This window comes from Dioscorea cayenensis, chromosome 20 (genome assembly GCF_009730915.1).
Source record: "Dioscorea cayenensis subsp. rotundata cultivar TDr96_F1 chromosome 20, TDr96_F1_v2_PseudoChromosome.rev07_lg8_w22 25.fasta, whole genome shotgun sequence".
Classification (NCBI taxonomy): Eukaryota; Viridiplantae; Streptophyta; class Magnoliopsida; order Dioscoreales; family Dioscoreaceae; genus Dioscorea; species Dioscorea cayenensis.
The window spans coordinates 15,412,274-15,423,176 of NC_052490.1; the positions used below are offsets into that span (position 1 = coordinate 15,412,274).

Genomic DNA, 10,903 nt, shown 5'->3' on the forward strand with positions numbered 1-10,903 from the left:
GGATATAGGTGAACCTTGGGAGGTTCATCTTGTATTTTGGATGCTACACTTCTATTTGGAATACATTGGTGTGATTTATGGTTTGGCTCATTGTGTTTCATGCCTAGAACTATTATGTGGAGAAATCCTTAGTTCTTATTTGAGTTATACATGTAGACGTGACCTACTCGCGTGTACTAGATCGTTAATGAGCTAATAGGGGTATTTGTTGACCGACATACCGAGAAATTGGGTGTAGGTAGCCCCTCCGATTCATGAGGATAAACTTAGGTTAAGTTTATCCTTGTTGTGTGATCTCCATTCACTTAATGCAATCGTAGGAATATGATTAAGGAGAGATCCTTGTCATCATTTGTACGGGATTAGGGTTTAACCGCCGAGAAATTAGGATTGAACTATTGTTGAGGTACGTCGGTCTAAATCACCCTTGCTATTTTATTCTTATGCATCCATACATCATGATGACCCCTCTTGGGAATCCTCATCCCTAGGCCTGTTCTTATCATCATTGCTCTTGTGATTTTCTTGCTCTCCTTGGAATTGTTATACTTGTGTTTTATTTATATTCTTGCATGTATGAGAGTAGTACACCATGCTTAAGTTGTAAGATTAGAAAATTAGTGATGGAGGAGTAATAGGAGCTCCTTAGCCCCGTGACACACGATCCTTGGGTTCTTGCACAAGGTATTACTTGGCGACCCTGTACCCTTGCGGGCGACCAACCAAGTTTTTGGCGCCGTTGCCCGGGGCATTAAGGAATTCTAGGAAACTTCTAGCTTATTGCTCTAACCATTCTTTCTTTTCGTTTTATTTCTTCTTTTCTTTTGTCTTATTTCTTTTTTTGAGCTTAACTTTCTTTATCTTTATTAACTTTGCAAGGTACTGTGCATGACACGAGCAAATCCATCAAACTTAATTGTACCTGACAGTGAAATTGAAAGAAGCTTGCGTCGAAGACTTAGAGAAGTGGGTGAAAGCACTAGTGAAAGAAACATCGAAATTGAGGACACAGAATCTGTGATAATGGCTGAAGAAAGATGTACTTTATCTGAATATGAAAGGCCGCAATTTCTAGGCGAAGAATTCAGTGTGCAAGCACCATCCATCGCCACAAACAATTTTGAGATCAAGGCAAGCACCATCGGCATAGTCCAAAATTCAGTCCGATTTAATGGTCTTGAAAATGAAGATGCCCATGATCATCTTTCCCATTTCCTTCAAATCTGTTCCACTTTCAAGATAAACGGGGTGACTGACGATGCGATCCGGCTATGACTATTCCCTTTCAGTTTGAGAGATGGGGCATATCGGTGGTTCAAATCCTTACCACCGGGATTGATCAAAACATGGAAAGATATGGTTGAAAAATTTCTGGGAAGGTATTTTTCTCCAAGCAAAGCGGCGAAGCTAAGGCAAGAAATTTCAGCCTTCAAACAAGGAGAATCGGAGACACTATTTGAAACTTATGAGAGATTCAAGGATCTTCTTCGAAGATGCCCCCATCATGGCTTTGCTTCTTGGATAGGTTTGAATTATGAAACTCATCAATTAATTGATGCTGCAGCAGGTGGAACTCTTAGTAACAAGTACCCCGATGAGGCCAAGCAACTCCTTGAATCAATGGCAAGCAATGAGTCTCATTGGGCCTCAAGAGGTGCAACACAAAAAGGGGCCAGAATTTATGAAGTCAATGCTAACGATGGTCTTTCCGCGAAGGTTGATGTGTTGTCTCGGAAGCTAGATATGCTCATGGGTAGTAGCTCGAAGTCAGAGTCGGTGATGATTTGTAGCACTTGTGGTGGAGGGCATGGAGTCGCCCATTGTCCTATTGCCAGTTCCTCCATCGCCCTAGTTGAGAATGTTGATTATATTGGGGGACAAAGGCCACAAGGTAATCCTTACAGCTCGACTTATAATCCAGGGTGGAAATACCACCCAAGCTTTTCATGGAATCAGGGCCAACAACAAAAAGCTGCACCACCTCCCCAAGGTCCTCAAATGCAACAACCAGTGCTAGAGAAGACATTCACTACTGAAGATGTGCTTGCCAAGTTCATGATTAACACTGAATCAAGATTCAACAACATAACTAGCAGTATGGATACTCAGTTCAGTAAGGTGAATGCTCAGCTTGCTCAACATGCCGGACAGTTCAATGAAATTGGCTCCATTTTATGGAATCTTCAAGCTTCTGTACAATCCCTCGAGCACCAAGTGGGGCAGCTTGCTAAAGCTAATTCTGAGCGACCTTCAGGTAGTCTCCCGAGCAACACTGAGGAGAACCCAAGAGAGCACTTGAAGGCCATTGCCCTTAGAAGCGGGAAACAGGTTGAGACAAGGGTCGGAGTTGACCCAAGTGTCAAGGAAACTAGGGTAGCCGAAGTGGAAGACCCTAACATAGTGGAGAAAGTTATCGAGAAAAGCAAGCAAAGTAAAGATAAGGAAAGTCCACAAAAGGGTTCATCAAAGCCGTCTGAATACAAACCTCCAATCGCCTATCCGGCGAGATTGAAGCAAGATAAGGAGGATGCTCAATTCAGAAAATTTGTCAACATCTTCAAGCAACTCCACATAAACATCCCGATTGTGGAAGCTTTAACTCAAATGCCCAAGTATGCCAAGTTTTTGAAGGAATTGCTAACAAACAAGAGAAAATTGGAAGAAGAGGGCACAGTTGCACTCACTGGAAATTGCTCGGCCATTTTGGAGAAGAAGCTCCCACAAAAATTGAAAGATCCGGGAAGCTTCATAATCCCATGTGTACTTGAGGGTGGTGTTCAAGAAAATGCCCTAGTGGACTCAGGGGTAAGCATTAATGTTATGCCCTACACCATGTACGTGAAGCTTGGTCTTGATGAACTTAGATCCTCAAGAATGATTTTACAATTGGCGGATCATTCAACAAGGAAGCCTCGTGGGATTGTAGAAGATGTGATTGTTCGGGTGGACAAATTTGTATTTCCTGTAGATTTTGTCATCATGGATATTGATGAAGACGTTGAGACACCTTTAATCCTTGGTCGTCCATTCCTTACTACCTCCGGTGCCCTAATCAACCTTAAAGGAGGAAAATTAACATTAAGAGTTTGTGAGGAAGAAGCAGTGTACACTCTACCGGCATCCATGAAGCACTCTTTAGACCATGATGACATGCTTTACTTTGTTGATGAAACTGAACATTTAATTTCTTATTGTGTGTCAGAGGTGCTATCATTAAACCCATTGGTTGAATACTTGGAAGTGCTAGGAAATGAAGATCAAGAAGAACCTCACTCTCCTCTTCCAAGTTCCAATTTGAAGAAGCCAAAGGAGAAAGTTATGTGTACCAATGCCAAAGAGAAAGAAAATAAAGATTCAATGTTGAAAAAAATTTGGAGGGAGGTTCGGGGAAAGGAGAAGAAAGGTATCACTCACTCCCATCCAACACCTCAAGAAAAGAAGGTACAATCTCCACCTCCTCTCACTCATGAAAAATGTGAAGTTTATTCATTAATGTCCTTGAATTTAACGGGAAGGAACACCAACAATTCAAAGATGACCGAGGGGAATTTCAAATTATTCGAGCCCCCGTGAGGTAAGTGAAAAGCTACATCAAGCTCGTGACGTTAAACAAGCGCTTCTTGGGAGGCAACCCAAGCATTCAGGGGTTCATTTTCATGCTTGTGTGTTCTTTGTGTTCATGTTATTGTTATTTTTCATATTTTCTTAGAGTTGTTAATTTGAATAAGTCCATGCTCTCATCACTTTGTTTATCATGATCATTTTCCATGTGGTTGTTTACTTGATTTTATTGTGGAGTTGCACTTGTTTGGGCTACCATTTTATGTGTTAGATCGAGACATTGAACCATTATTTCAGGGTGGAGATGATCTTAGACCAATTTGTAACCATGGCCATATATTTGGAGAAGTAAAGAAGTCATTAAAACATGTTTTTAGAGCCTCACGGCCTCAATGAGCTGCTCATTGAGGCCGTGAGAAAAATCCAGAAACTTTTAACTAAGCCTCACGGCCTCAATGAGCTGCTCATTGAGGCCGTCAAGCCTATCCCGAGAGATTACACTAAGCCTCACGGCCTCAATGAGCTGCTCATTGAGGCCATCAAGGAAATTCAGAAACTTTTACTTGCTCTATACGGCCTCAATGAGCTACCCATTGAGGCTGTATGGACTCTTATTTGTTATGTGAACGTTGCCAACTTGTCTCTCTCTTCTTTCCCCTTCTTCTCCAACCGAGACTTAGCTTCCATGATCTATCTCTCCATGGCCGGATCCCACTTAATACTACTCTAAATCATCTCCACATCTCCTTGGAAAGTTGATCTAGTGTTTATCTTCAAGCTCCACTCAAGTGCTATCCATCTTTGTTGGTATGATGCTTGTTGTGAATGCAAATTTTTCTTTTCTTTTCTTCTTGTTTTCTTGAGTTTTTGTGTTAATTATTTCAAACTTTTAGCTTGTATCTTGTGGTATGATCATCATGTTTTTGAAATATCCCAAAATTTATGTAAAAATTTCTTCGAATTCATGATGTGGGGAAACTCTTTCAAAATGAATAGTATCTATACGGGCTACATATGCCCGTATGGATCCTATTCACTTCAAGTTCTTCATGTTTTATCCATTTTCATGCCACATATTGCATTCTCTTCGATTCCTTTAATTCTTATTTGAATTATTATTGTTGTAGGAATGCCACACGTCAAGAAACTCGCTTCTAAATGGCCGAGGCACGAGTCTCACACCCCCGACAAGCCTCATTTCTCTTCCTCTCTCCACAAGACCAGTTATGAAAGTTTGAAGACTAAACCATTTGCTACTTTTCGGCACATTGATTGAGGTGTTCTTGGAGAGCTTGGATGGGATGAGCAAGTGAGAGATTTATTTTCTTGCAATGGTTGGACGGAATTATTTTCCATTGATGAACCTACTTTTCGCCAAAATACATTGGAGGTGTTGAGCACATTCGAGGCGAGGCAAGATGAGAGGAGTGTTCTCATTTGACGACCGGATGCCATTAAATTCCAAGATTTTGGGAAGACTCATGCAATGAACCACATGAAGTTTGCGAAATACATGGGAATTTATGATGATGAGTTCATTAGCGCTTCATTGCTTAATCGGCCCCGCATTGATTATCCACTTGGCATGAATGCAAGCAAGTATTGGAATTCTAGCGCCAAGTGACACCACAAACACACGGAAGGCTACTCGTTTGGTGAACCCCCTCCATAGATACATTCATGCGCTCATTACTCGCTCTATTGGAGGATGGAAAGATATTACTGGTGTAGTTACACAATCCGACTTGTTCACCATGTACGGCATACTTGAGGAGTATCCTATCCATCTTGGGCATCTTGTCGCTGAATCATTCATTAATCAGGGTTAATATGTTCATTTGGGAGCTATCTTTGCAGGACCCTACATCACAAGGTTGATCCGTGGCATGAATTTGAGGGACCGTACTCGAGGTATGACTATGGTCGGGGAGGTGGCACCTCTTGGAGCACCTGTCCTGTGAGCTATTGGTTTGTTACAGAAGAAGGGTGGCACGTGCACCCTTGCTTTACACTTGACCACAGGAAAATCCAGTCAGCAGGACCATGATGAGTCAGAGTCCGAATCTGATGGAGCACCCAATCAGGACCCACCTGGCACTTCATTTCCCTCAGACTTCGACTCTATATTTAAGGGTATAGAGGATGGCATTCAGGCTATTCGTCGCTAGTAACGCGAGATGCGAGGACAGATTTACCAGATTTTAGATAGTCAGCGCTAGCTCATAGAGCATTTTCAGCAGTTTGTCATCTCCTACCGTGGATCATCATCACATGCCACTACTGCCTCCTGCTCCATTCCCCCGCCAGCTGCAGCACCATTTGATGATATCTTTCACTTCTGAGCATGAGCATTTGTTTCTTGTTATTTTTATTTCTGCAGTTTGTTTATTTTGACTTTACTTTTGATGCAAGTGTGTTTGTTTGGTTTTAATAAGTTGGGGAGGGGATGCCCTACCAACCTTGTGTAGAACATTGCTACTCTTTATCTAGTATTTTTGTGTTTTGCCTACTTCCTATTATTTATTTTGGCAATCTTAATTTTTGTTTGGAATGATGATGCCCCTTTATGCCGTGCAGGCTATTAAGGGAGCTTGGTGAGCCTCTCCACATTCCATGGAAGCCAGACCCGACATGAAAAGCTTGCAACAGCTTTTATTCGGGTCACCTCTCGCCGTGTGCACAAGATTTAACTGGGGAAGTTTGTTCCACCTTCCTCCATTATTTTCATTGCACATATTATTATGTTTTTCATGATTAGTGTACATTGGAGACAATGTACAACACTAAGTGGGGGATGGGTGTATTGTATGTATTAGGGTTATTATTTTCATGCTATTGTACCCATGATGGCTTATTCATTCTTGTAGACTCTTCTAGCATGGTTTAATGATTGTTGTGAGTTACATGCTTTGTGTGCTTTATTGAATCTTGTTTCACCTTTAGTATTGTCTTGTGCACTGAATCTTGTGTTGATGTCCTGGGAATAGCCAACATGACTACTCTATCTCTTGATTGCTTAACACACAACCTTGAGTACTTGGCCTTAGAATTCTAAGTTCTTTCTTTCAATGAACTCTTAAGAACTTCTAAGTTTTGTTGAGCTAGCCCTAGTTTTATGGCATGTAGAGTAGTCTGAAGACATGATCTAGGATGAATGTGAAAAAAGAAAAAAAATGATGAATGAATGAAAAGAGAAAAATGAGTCTATGTCAGTATTCCTCTGCTAATGAAGCATGAATGTGTCTATGTAGACTCTAATCGAGTAGTTGGATGGCTCTTGTGCCTAACCAGCATGTGCACCCTCAACAAAGATTTTTTGGTGAAGTCTATGTTAGTCGGACTCGGAAAAAAAAATATGAAAATGAAATGAAATGAAAATAAAAACCCTAGTGATCTTTTTGGCTACCTACTAGAAGCTTTGAAAAAAAAAGGGGAGTTAGTTCGAGTTCAAGACTTGGAAGGATCTTACTTGTTCATTGGAGTAGCACTTAGCATTTTAAGACTTAGTACTATCAACTGTGGAGTGATTAACATCTAGAGCTGTACTGATTGAAGTCAGTAGGCTAAACCAGGTCAGGGGAGATGAAATACAATGTTCACACACATGGCACGGACATACAAGAGGTGAGACAAGATCTTTCTTATGTTCTTAATGTTTGTAACTCATTATCTATTTTTCATTTTCCAATGCTTGTAGAGTCTTGTATTTATTTGATCCGGAGGTAATACATTTAGCCATTTATCGTTATCTTTGTTCTTCATGATGTGTTTGCTTGGGGACAAGCAAATGCTTAGGTGTGGGGATATTTGATAAGTGTCTAAATGTACATATTTTAGTATATGTATTTATTGCATCTAGCATGTATTTATATAAGAATTTATGCCCGTTTTATGCTTAATTGTGTATTATTTGTTTTGTAGGGCATGGAAACGCCATGGAGGACACGAAGATATAATTTAGGCGAAGAAGAGAAGAAAACCAGGTCACGCTACTGTAGCGTATTCACGGTAGCAAAGTATTGTAGCTGGAGTACTGTAGCAGTAGCACTGTACCAATATCACTGTAGTTGCCACTGTAGCATCGGGAGAGTTTCATGTCAGGAATTGAATCATGGCATACGGCCTCAATGCTGCCCGGTATGGAGCATGAGATGATCATTGTAGCTATAAAAGAAGATGTTTGTTTGAAGGCATACTAGCTCAATGAGGTGCTCATTGAGCCAGTGTAGATACTATTCCGAGAGCATTTGTGGAGTTTGCCTGCCCCAAACAGTGTCAATGAGGGGCTTAATGAGGTCCTCATTGAGCCAGTATACCACCCTAATGAGGTCCTCATTGAGCCCATTTTAGAGGGTGATTGTGGGGGTATATGAGGACTTTTTGGGGACTTTTTGGGGGGACTTCTTGGCAGCCAACACTTGGGAAGAAGAGGAAAAAGGAAGACATCATTTTGGAGGGTGTTTTTGGCTTTAGGCTTGGAGAGATCTAGAGCTTGAACTTCAAGGGGAGAGCTTTATCATCAAAAGAGGAGGAGCATTCGGCCTTCCTTGGGTTAGAGGAATCGTCATTCAGCCGGCATTCTCCATCCTCATCATCATTCGGACTAGGGAGTGTCATTTATGCATTTACTTCTTGTTTTTGTTGAGTTTGATATGCTTGTTTGTATGATGGCACACTAGACCCCCAAGGCCACCAGATGTAGGTGAACCTTGGGGGGTTCATCTTGTATTTTGGATGCTACACTTCTATTTGGAATGCATTGGTGTGATTTATGGTTTGGCTCATTGTGTTTCATGCCTAGAACTATTATGCGGAGAAATCCTTAGTTCTTGTTTGAGTTGTACATGTAGACGTGACCTACTCGCGTGTACTAGATCGTTAATGAGCTAATAGGGGTATTTGTTGACCGACATACCGAGAAATTGGGTGTAGGTAGCCCCTCCGAACCATGAGGATAAACTTAGGTTAAGTTTATCCTTGTTTTGTGATCTCCATTCAGTTAATGCAATCGTAGGAATATGATTAAGGAGAGATCCTTGTCATCATTTATACGGGATTAGGGTTTAACCGCCCAGAAATTGGGGTTGAACTATTGTTGAGTTCCATCGGTCTAAGTCACCCTTGCTATTTTATTCTTATGCATCCATACATCATGATGACCCCTCTTGGGAATCCTCATCCCTAGGCCTGTTCTTATCATCATTGCTCTTGTGATTTTTTTTGCTCGCCTTGGAATTGTTATACTTGTGTTTTATTTATATTCTTGCATGTATGAGTGTAGTACACCATGCTTAAGTTGTAAGGTTAGAAAATGAGTGATGGAGGAGTAATAGGTGCTTCTTAGCCCCATGGAATACAATCCTTGGGCTCTTGCACAAGGTATTACTTGGCGACCCCGTTCACTTGCGGCGATCAACCAACCATCGATATGGACTAAAAGGGGGTTTAACTTATGAATTGCATGCTTTTACATTCAATTTCATTTTTGATTGTATCTTACTCCATGAGAGCTAAACCCTTAGTGGGTACTTGGACTTGTAAACCCTTGGATTATTTTGCTTCATTGATCTTTTACTCTGTTTCTTTAATTGATGTTTTAATTGAGTTCCAACCTTGAATGCTTGTTGAATCGATTTTCCCTTAGAGTGATACTAGGGTTGAGAATATATCTTGGTAATCTTTGTGGATGAGTGACACAGCATGAGGGTTAGACAAAGCAAGGTTGGAGAGGGTCGAGAGGGTGAGTTGAGAGGTAGTGGAACGTCCCCTTTCCCTTCTGATGTGATTTATCCTACCTCGACGTTCCAAGAGTTCTTTGCAGTCATGATAGAGTGAAGTGCTAAGAGACAAACTCCTCTGGGGCTTAGTTGCGCAAGCAATAGAGTGAAGCTTTGAAGTAATCCTTAGTGCTAGGGCTTAATTGTGACTATGGGTCTTTCGCTTGGACCAAAGGGTTAGATCTATATTAGGGAATATGAATTATCACTTGAAATCCTTAGAGCTTCTTGCAACCCCACACAGTGTGAGGTATCGAGAGTATTCCTTTCTGTCCTGCACTTGAAACAATAATATTAGGGAGAGCAATGTCAGGGTGCCCCACCTTCTATTGATTGCCCCTCCTATGATTCACTGCATCTCTTTCTTATTTCCTTTATTTTTATTTCAATTGATATTGTTCACACCACTCTTGAACCGTCTTCACTATAGTTAAATAACAATTATTGTGTTTCTAAGCACTATTCCTTAAAAATACAACTACCCACTCACTAGGGTACTTTATTACTTTGATAACCCGTGCACTTGCAGTACACACAAGCAAGGGGTTTGTTAAGTTTTTGGTGCCGTTACAGGGGAATAGGCCGTTTGGAAGCAATTTGTACTTTGCTAGTTTAGCTATTCATCACTTGTTCTATTTCACACTTTCTTATTCTTCCATCATTCTGATTTATTTTTCTTTCTTTGGTTACAGTTCCAAGTTATGACCCGAGGAAACCCTTCGACATTGGTTGTAGGTGATCCGAACATTGGAAGAAGATTTCATAGAAGGGGAAAAGAACCTGTGCAAGAACAATCAAATCAAGCTGAGATAGAAGGTGAAGGGTCTGATAACATGGCAGAATAGAATGAGAAGTAGAGGACACTCTTAGATTATAGCAGACCCGCAGTTCTTGGCACGTAGTCTAGCATTGTACGGCCACCGATTACAGCTCGGAATTTTGAGATTTAGCCAGGCTTCAACCAGATGTTAGAACAGTCAGCATAGTTTAATGGTTTGGTCAATGAGGATCCAAACAATCACATTGAGAACTTCTTGGAAGTGTGTGACATGCTCAAGATTAATAGTGCTACGGATGATGCCATCAAGTTTAGGGCCTTCCCATTTTTCTTGAAAAGGAGAGCGAAGCAATGGCTACACTCATTACCAAGAGCATTGATGACCGCATGGGAGGAGATGGTAGAAGCTTTTCATGCCCGATATTTCCCTCCTAGAAAATCTGCAAAGCTTAAGAATGAAGTATTCTCTTTTGTACAAACAGAATTGGAGTCTCTTTTTGAGACATGGGATACGTTCACGGAGCTCATGCAGAAATGTCCTCAACATGGGTTCCTTGAGTGGATGATTATTTGGACTTAAAGCAGTTACTTGATGCTGCAGTAGGACTTACCTTTGGAAGCAAGACCCCTGAAGAAGCCCGATAACTCATTGAAGAAATGGCTATGAACAGTTATCAATGGAACACATGGGACAGAAAAAAGGTAGCCGGACTTCATGAGATCGATGCAGTCATATCATTAGCGCCCCAAGTTGAATTATTGAGTAAGAAGTTGGACACTCTAACTT

At 41.1% G+C, this 10,903-nt stretch overlaps 2 non-coding genes across 2 annotated transcripts; both read right to left on the minus strand.

Annotated features, from left to right (window-relative positions):
* Positions 1–1,404: 1,404 nt before the first annotated feature.
* LOC120252146 lies at positions 1,405–1,511 on the minus strand. The gene has a single exon (XR_005533692.1). It is a non-coding gene; the product is annotated as a small nucleolar RNA R71 (small nucleolar RNA).
* A 9,050-nt stretch (positions 1,512–10,561) lies between these two features.
* LOC120252313 lies at positions 10,562–10,668 on the minus strand. The gene has a single exon (XR_005533854.1). It is a non-coding gene; the product is annotated as a small nucleolar RNA R71 (small nucleolar RNA).
* Positions 10,669–10,903: the final 235 nt, after the last annotated feature.